Genomic DNA, 9,189 nt, shown 5'->3' on the forward strand with positions numbered 1-9,189 from the left:
CCTGAAGTATGTTCTGTTAGTATTCATGCATTGTGGACCAAATCCTGTAAAAATGTTAAGTGGGAGTTGATGCCTATAGATAGGAGCCGGCATTGGTTGACGTTGTTAAGACGTTGTCGAGACCGAAGAATCCACCCACATGCCCTTGTGCAACCTGTGGCGAAGGAGGAGAATACCGTACAACTCCACAAGGGGTATGAACCCGGACAGGGCAGTCAAGTGGCTACCGAGATTGATTTATCCGGGTCACAGCCACCTGATGTGGATGCTAGCCAACCCGAGAAAGAGTCGGACTACGTGCCACACAATGTTTGTGGTCATGATACTGGGCAGAGTAGCCAGTCGATAATATTAGCTGGTTCTGGTTTTGCTGATGGGGATGAGGAAGGGGATGAAATGCAGAGGGTGATGGAGGAAGAGGACGAGGATGGATTCGCGGAGGATCTGGATTCTGAAAATTCCGAGGATGAAGTGGAGGTATCGATTCCTTCTGCATGGGACCAGGACATATCCACCGGCCTTACGGTCAACGATGGCCATGAGACTCTGTGGCAGTATAATCTGAACCAAGTCCAGATAGGGGCTATGTTTGATACAAAGAAAAAATTGAAGTATGCGTTGATAAAGTGGGCCATGTCTACACAGAGGGTTTTTTGGATACACATATCAAGTCCAACAAATTATACCGTGAAATGTGTTGAAACAGGTTGTCCTGGGAAGGTGCACGGGCACGTGCCGAAGTATGACATCCACTGGGTTGTCACCAATGTCGTCCCACATAATTGTGTGAGGAAGAACCTGCTGGTGAAGCATCCTAACCTGACTTCAACTCTCATTGCGCAACTCATGTATACTGAGATAGTAGAGAAGAAAGATATGGAAGCAAAACACATCCAGACAGTAGTGAAGGTCAGATGGAATTATGGCATTCCTTATGGGAAGGCTTGGAGGGCTAAGCAGAAGGCTATGGAGGAAAGGTTTCGAACGTTCTTCGACTCATATGATAATGTTGTCCGTCTCCTTGACATATTGAAGGAGAGGAATCCCGACACTTATCTGAATGTACAACACACGAGGTTGCCGAGTATACCAGATTTCAAGGTGTTGAAACGAGTGTTCTTCTCTTTCGCTATGTGCATCGAAGCTTTCCGGCATTGTCCTCCTGTTATGTTTGTGGATGGTACATTCCTAACCGGTTAGTACAGAGGGCAAATCCTGACTGCTATTGGTGTGGACGGGAACAATCAAATCATCCCACTTGCGATGGCATTTGTGGAGGGTGAGAACTTTCCAAGTAGGGTATGGTTCTTCCGGCAAGTGAAAATTGCCATCGTGTAGGACCGACCAAACGTGTGTGTCATTCACGACAGACATGCTGGTATATTGAAGGCCGTGAAGACACTAAGTAATCCAACAGCTGATGAACCAACACCTTGGTGGGACTTGCAGAGCCGGTGGTGCATGCGTCATCTTGGGGCAAAAAATTTCTCACAGTTCAAGAACAAGCGGTTGATGAATTTGTTCAAAAAATTATGCAAGCAAAACCAGCAGCACAAGTACGGATTTATTTGGTCAAAACTAGATGAGTTTACTAAGAAGCAGGTACATGCGAGGAAGAAAATGGAACAAGATCAGGTTAAATTAGCAGCACTCATCGCGGAGCTAGAGGAGCCAGTAGGTCTTTGTGACTTGCCAGCAATTGACCCTCCTAATACTAAGAGAAAGAAGGGGAGGGCAATAAAGAATTTTTCTGAGTGGATAGAGAAAGAGCCTCATGTGAATTGATCTTTGCTGCATGACATCCATGGAGCTAGGTATGGCCACATGACAACCAATCATGCAGAGGTGTATAATTTTGTACTTAGAGGGAATAGAGCACTGCCACTTACATCTATTGTGGAGGCCGTATTCCAGGGCACTTTGAGATATTTCAGAGAAAGGCACGAGTTAGCAAGGAAGCATATTGCAGATAATCAGAACACACCTTATTGTAGCCGTGTCATGGAGTACATGGCACATAAGATAGAGAAAGCAAACAAGCACACTGTCAGACTGATAGGTAATCAGGAAAGGAGGTATGAGGTTCAGCTTCCTACTGATGGTTTTGGTTCTTCAAATGAGGTGAAGACACACGAGGTAAAAATTGGAACAGAATTTCATCCAACGTGTGAGTGCACATGCAACAAACCGAAGTTGTTGCACCTACCTTGCTCACATGTGTTGGCTGCCTGTGGCCAGATTGAGTTGGACGCTATCTCCTTCGTGTCCCCATACTATTTAAAAGAGGCAGTAATCAACAAATGGACAGGTGAGATGACAGGGTTTAGAGTCGTCGGCAATTTCAACAAGGTAAACGACGGTGAGAGAGTATACATCCCGGATCCAGAACTTCGCCGAACAAGTAGGGGCAGACGAAAGGCCCGTCGCATCCGAAACGATATGAACCAATCTGAAGCTGGTGGAGCAACTAGACAATGTTTGTTATGCGCGGCTTATGGGCATAGGATGAAATATTGTCCCGACCTGAACAAAGATGGTGCTTCCACATCTACGAGTGCTTCCACATCTACGAGTGCTTCCACATCGACGACTGTGACAATAGGAGCAAGAGGCAGACATGGTTGTGGCAGTCGAGGCCGAAGGGGCGGACGAGGAAGAAATAACTCACAAGCTATATAATGTGTCGTACTATGTTTTAATATGTAATATGTCAGGACTATGTTTTAATTTGTAATATGTTAGGACTATGTTTTAATTTGTAATATGTCAGGACTATGTTTTAATTTGTAATATGTCAGGACTATGTTTTGTTTGGACTATGTTTTAATTTGTAATATGTCAGGACTATGTTTTACTTTGTAATATGTTGTACTATGTTTTAATTTGTAATATGTTTGTACTATGTTTTATTTGCACCTGAGATTTGTTGTTTGAATTGCATATATGTCTTCGTATCCGTTGCTTAATGGTAACATCGATAGAGAGCACCGGGGCGCCCTTATGGAAGCGGGCAAGAACGTAGACATGTTGGTCACTCGTACCCCAAAGTCTAACTGGTTGATACACCATTCATGGGTTGATAGGTATGTGTGCATATAATGGAGTCCATATACTGACTTACTATGTTTGACATACTTTTCATAGGCGCTAACAATCTCTTTATTTCGTAGGTTAAGTTGGGCTAGACTTCTATCCTTGGCACGACTAGTTGAGGGTACATTGGATGAGTGGGTTGATGGTCCGGACTTAGATGAGGTAGGTGAACCATTGCAGTTACACAATAGGCAAGTGAAACATTTCTCTTACGACAAGTCACTCCTTACCTGCTTAGTAGATAGATAGAGACCAGAGACACATACGTTTCACTGGGGGAGAGATGGCGCCTACTTTACAGGATGTGTCTTGTTGGGATTACCTCTGGCCGGTGCTGCCATAGGTCCTTTGGAGGCAGAATCTGGTTGGCAAGCAGCGATGCAGACCCGTTTTTTGGCTGCGTGCCAACTGCGAGGGCCATAGCCAACGATCCTCACATGCCTCTTTTTAGATGGTTGAGCCAGTTTCAGGTAACCTTCATGGCCACTTAAACAAATGTTGTTTTTTTAGTTGCCCGATGTTCATACAATCATTACATTTCTATGTAGATTGTCTCGTTAGGATATCCCGATGTTCAGTTGTCGGAGGCACAGATTGACCGGATTGTTGTTGCGTGTTTTACGTGGCTGCTATGGGTTTCTAGCAAGAACGTTTCTTACCTACACAAAAGGCACACCGGTGATATGCCAATTGCTATTTACCCTTCATAAGGACCCTCTTCATCAAATCCGATCCAACTAAAGTGGGAGAGACAGACACCCGCTAGCCATCTTATGCATCAAGTGCATGTCAGTGGGTGGAACCTGTCTCACGTAAGCGTACGTGTAAGGTCGGTCCGGACCACTTCATCCCACAATGCCGCCGAATCAAGATAAGACTAGTAATGATAAGCAAATTGACCAAATCATCGCCCACAACTACTTTGTGTTCTACTCGTGCATAGAATCTACGCATAGACCTAGCTCATGATGCCACTATTGGGGAACGTAGTAATAATTCAAAATTTTCCTACGTGTCACCAAGATCAATCTAGGAGATGCTAGCAACGAAAGAGAAGGAGTGCACCTTCATACCCTTGAAGATCGCTAAGTGGAAGCATTACAAGAACACGGTTGATGGAGTCGTACTCGCGGCAATTCAAATCACGGAAGACCCGATCCAAGCACCGAACGGACGGCGCCTTCATGTTCAACACACGTACAACCCAGGGGACGTCTCCTCCTTCTTGATCCAGCAATAGGAGAGGAGAAGTTGAGGGAGAACTCCGGCAACAAGACGGCGTGGTGGCGGTGGAGCTCGTGGTTCTCCGGCAGGGCTTCGCCAAGCACTACGGAGGAGGAGGAGGTGTTGGAGGAGGGAGGGGCTATGCCAGGAACGGGGGTGCGGCTGCCCTATCTCTCCCTCACTATATATAGGGGGAAGGGGGGAGGAGGAGGCGCCCTAGGGTTTCCCTAGGGGAGGGGCGGCGGCCACAGGGGAAACCCTAGATGGGTTTGGGCGCCCCCACCCTTAGGAAACTTGCTCCCCAAGCCGGGAGGGGCGGCTGCCCTAGGGGAGGCGCCCCCACCTCTCCAGGTTACGTGAGATGGGGTGGGAGGGGCGCACAGCCCCTTAGTGGGTTGGTGTGCCCCCTCCCCTTGGCCCATAAGGCCCTCAACGCTTGTCGGGGCCTCCGAAACTCCTTTCGGTCACGCTGGTCGTCACCCAGTACTCCTAGAACAATTCCGGATTCCAATACGCTTCGTCCAATATATCGATCTTCACCTCCGGACTATTCCGGAGTTCCTCGTCACATCCAGGATCTCATCTGGGAATCCTAACAACCTTAGGTAACCACATACTATTCCCATTACAACTCTAGCGTCACCAAACCTTAAGTGTGTAGACCCTACGGGTTCGGGAACCATGCAGACATGACCGAGACACCTCTCCGGCAAATAACCAATAGCGGGATCTGGATACCCATATTGGCTCCCACATGTTCCACGATGATCTCATTGGATGAACCACGATGTCGAGGATTTAATCAATCACGTATACAATTCCCTTTGTCCACCAGTATGTTACTTGCCCGAGATTCGGTCGTCGGTATCCCCATACCTCGTTCAATCTTGTTACCGGCAAGTCTCTTTACTCATTCCGTAATGCATGATCCCGTGGCTAACTCCTTAGTCACATTGAGCTCATTATGATGATGCATTACCGAGTGGGCCTAGAGATACCTCTCCGTCACACGGAGTGGCAAATCCCAGTCTCGATTCGTGCAACCCAACAGACACTTTTGGAGATACCTATAGTGCACCTTTATAGCCACCCAGTTACGCTGTGACGTTTGATACACCCAAAGCACTCCTACGGTATCCGGGAGTTGCACAATCTCATGGTCTAAGGAAATGATACTTGACATTAGAAAAGCTCTAGCAAACGAACTACACGATCTTGTGCTATGCTTAGGATTGGGTCTTGTCCATCACACCATTCTCCTAATGATGTGATCCCGTTATCAACGACATCCAATGTACATGGTCAGGAAACCATAACCATTTATTGATCAACGAGCTAGTCAACTAGAGGCTTACTAGGGACATGTTGTGGTCTATGCATTCACACATGTAATACAGTTTCTGGTTAATACAATTATAGCATGAACAATAGACAATTATCATGAACAAGGAAATATAATAATAACCATTTTATTATTGCCTCTAGGGCATATTTCCAATAGTCTCCCACTTGCACTAGAGTCAATAATCTAGTTCGCATCGTCATGTGATCAACACTCATAGTTCACATCGCCATGTGACTAACACCCAAAGAGTTTACTAGAGCCAATAATCTAGTTCACATCGCCATGTGATTAACACCCATGAGTTTACTATAGTCAATAATCTAGTTCACACCACCATGTGATTAACACTCAATGAGTTCTAGGGTTTGATCATGTTATGCTTACGAGAGAGGTTTCAGTCAACGGGTCTGCAACATTCAGATCCGTGTGTTCTTCGCAAATCTCTATTTCATATTGTAGATGTTGCTACTATGCTCCACTTGGAGCTATTCCAAATGGTTGCTCCACTATACGTATCCGGTTTGCTACTCAGAGTCATCCGGATAGGTGTTAAAGCTTGCATCGACGTAACCCTTTACACCAAACTCTTCATCACCTCCATAATCGAGAAACATTTCCTTATTCCTAAGGACAATTTTTTGACCGTTGTTCAATGATCCACTCCTGGATCACTCTTATACCCCCTTTCCAGACACGTCGCAAGGCACATCGTGGTACACAACATGGCATATCGTATAGAGCCTATGGCTAAGGCATAGGGGACGACTTTCGTCTTTCCTCTTTGTTCTGCCATAGTCGAGCTTCAAGTCTTAACTTCACACCTTACAACTCAGGCAAGAACTCCTTCTTTGACCGATCCATCTTGAACTCCTTCAAGATCATGTCAAGGTATGTGCTCTGTGAAAGTCTTATCAGGTGTTTTGATCTATCTCTATAGATCTTGATACTCAACATGTAAGCAGTTTTACACAGGTGTTCCTTTGGAAAACTCCATTCAAACAACCCTTTATGCTTTCCAGAAATTCTACATCATTTCCGATCAATAATATGTCATCCACATATACTTCTCAAAATGTTGTAGTGCTCCCGCTCACTTTCTTGTAAATACAAGTTTCTTGCAAACTTTGTATAAACCCAAAAGCTTTGATCACCTCATCAAAGTGTATGATCCAACTTCGAGATGCTTGCTCTAGTCCATAGAAGGATCGCTGGAGTTTGCATACCTTTTAATATCCTTAGGATCGACAAAACCTTCTGGTTGTATCACATACAACCTTTCCTCACGGAAATCGTCAAGGAAAGTTTGTTTTGACATCCATCTACCAGATTTCATAAATGAAAATGCAGCAACTGCTAACATAACTCTAACAGACTTTAGCATCGCTATGATTGAGAAAGTCTCATCACAGTCAACTCCTTGAACTTGTCAGAAACTTATTTGAGACAAGTCGAGCTCCATAAATGGTGACAATACCATCAGTGTCTGTCTTCTTCTTAAAGATCCATTTATTCTCAATGGCTTGCCGATCATCGGGAAATTCCACCAAAGTCCATACTTTGTTCTCATACATGGATCCTATCTCGGATTTCATGGCTTCCAACCATTTGTTGGAATCCGGGACCCCATCACTTCTTCATAGCTCATAGGTTCATTGTTGTCCAACAACATGACCTTTAAGACAGGGCTACCACTCAGAAGTTGTACACACCCTTGTCGACCTACGAGGTTTGATAGTAATTTGATCTGAAGCTTCATGATTATGATCATTATATTTCTCTTCAACTGACGCAAGTGCCACAGAAACATCTTTCTGTGATGCGCTACTCTCTGGTTGAAGTGAAGGTTCAACAACCTCATCAAGTTCTATCTTCCTCCCACTCAATTCTTTTGAGAGAAACTCTTTCTCGAGAAAGGACCTGTTCCTAGCGACAAACACTTTGCCCTCAGATCTGAGATAGAAGGTATACCCAATCGTCTTGTTTGGGTATTCTATGAAGACACAATTTTCCGCTTTGGGTTCGAGCTTTTCTGGCCAAAGCCTATCGACATAAGCATTGTAGCCCCAAACCTTAAGAAACAACAACTTAGGTTTCTTGCCAAACGATAGTTCATACAGTGTCGTCTCCATGGACTTAGATGGTGCCCTATTTAAAGTGAATGTAATTGTCTCTAATGCATAACCCCAAAATGATAGCGATAGGTTGGTAAGAGACATCATAGATCGCAGCATATCCTATAGGGTGTGATTACGACGTTCAGACACACCATTACGCTATGGTGTTCCAGGTGGCGTCAACTGTGAAACGATTCCACCTTGTCTTTAGTGATTGCCAAACTCATAACTCAGATACTCTCCCCTTGATCAGGTCGTAGGAACTTGATCTTCTTGTTATGATGATTCTCAACTTCACTCTGAAATTGCTTGAACTTTTCAAACATTTCAGACTTATGCTTCATTAAGTAAATATACCCATATCTACTCAATTAATCGGTGAAGGTGAGAAAATAACAATATCCACCGCGTGCGTCAACACTCATTGGACCGCACACATCAGCATGTGTGATTTCCAACAAGTCACTTGCCCGTTCCATTGTTCCAAAAAACGGGGTTTTAGTCATCTTGCCTATGAGGCATGGTTCGCATGTGTCAGGTGATTCAAAATCAAGTGACTCCAAAAGTCCATTAGTATGGAGGTTCTTCATGCGCTTTACACCAATATGACCTAAGCGGCAGTGCCACAAGAAAGTGGTACTATCATTATCAACTCTACATCTTTTTGGCATCAATATTATGACCATGTGTATCACTACGACCGAGATTCAATAAACCATTCACATTGGGTGCATGACCATAGAAGGTATTATTCATGTAAATAGAATAACCATTATTCTCTGACTTAAATGAATAATCGTATTGCAATAAACATGATCTAATCATGTTCATGCTCAACGCAGACACCAATACAAACAACATTTATCTGGGTTCAACACTAATCCCGAAAGTAGAGCGAGCATGCGATGGTGATCCTGTCATCCTTGGAAACACTTCCAACACACATCGTCACCTCGCCCTTAGCTAGTCTCTGTTTATTCCATAGCTTTTGTTTCGAGTTACCAATATTAGCAACTGAACCGGTATCTAATACCCATGTGCTACTAGGAGTACTAGTAAGGTACACATCAATAACACATATATCAAATATACTTTTGTTGAAGTTGCCAGCCTTCTTATCTACCAAGTATTTGACGCAGTTCCGCTACCAGTGACTGTTCCCCTAATAGAAGCACTTTGTCTCGGGTTTGGGCTATTGGGTTTCTTCATTGGAGCGGCAACTGGCTTGCCATTCATGAAGTTTCCCTTCTTGCCCTTGCCCTTCTTTGAAACCAGTGGTCTTGTTAACCATCAACTCTTGATGCTCCTTCTTGATTTCTACCTTTACGGCCTTAAGCACGACGAACAGCTAGGGGATCATCTTCCCTTGCATGTTATAGTTCATCACGAAACTCTAGCAACTTGGTGATAGTG

The sequence above is a fragment of the Triticum urartu genome, chromosome 6A (genome assembly GCF_056163025.1).
Source record: "Triticum urartu cultivar PI428250 chromosome 6A, HENAU_Tu73, whole genome shotgun sequence".
NCBI lineage: Eukaryota > Viridiplantae > Streptophyta > Magnoliopsida > Poales > Poaceae > Triticum > Triticum urartu.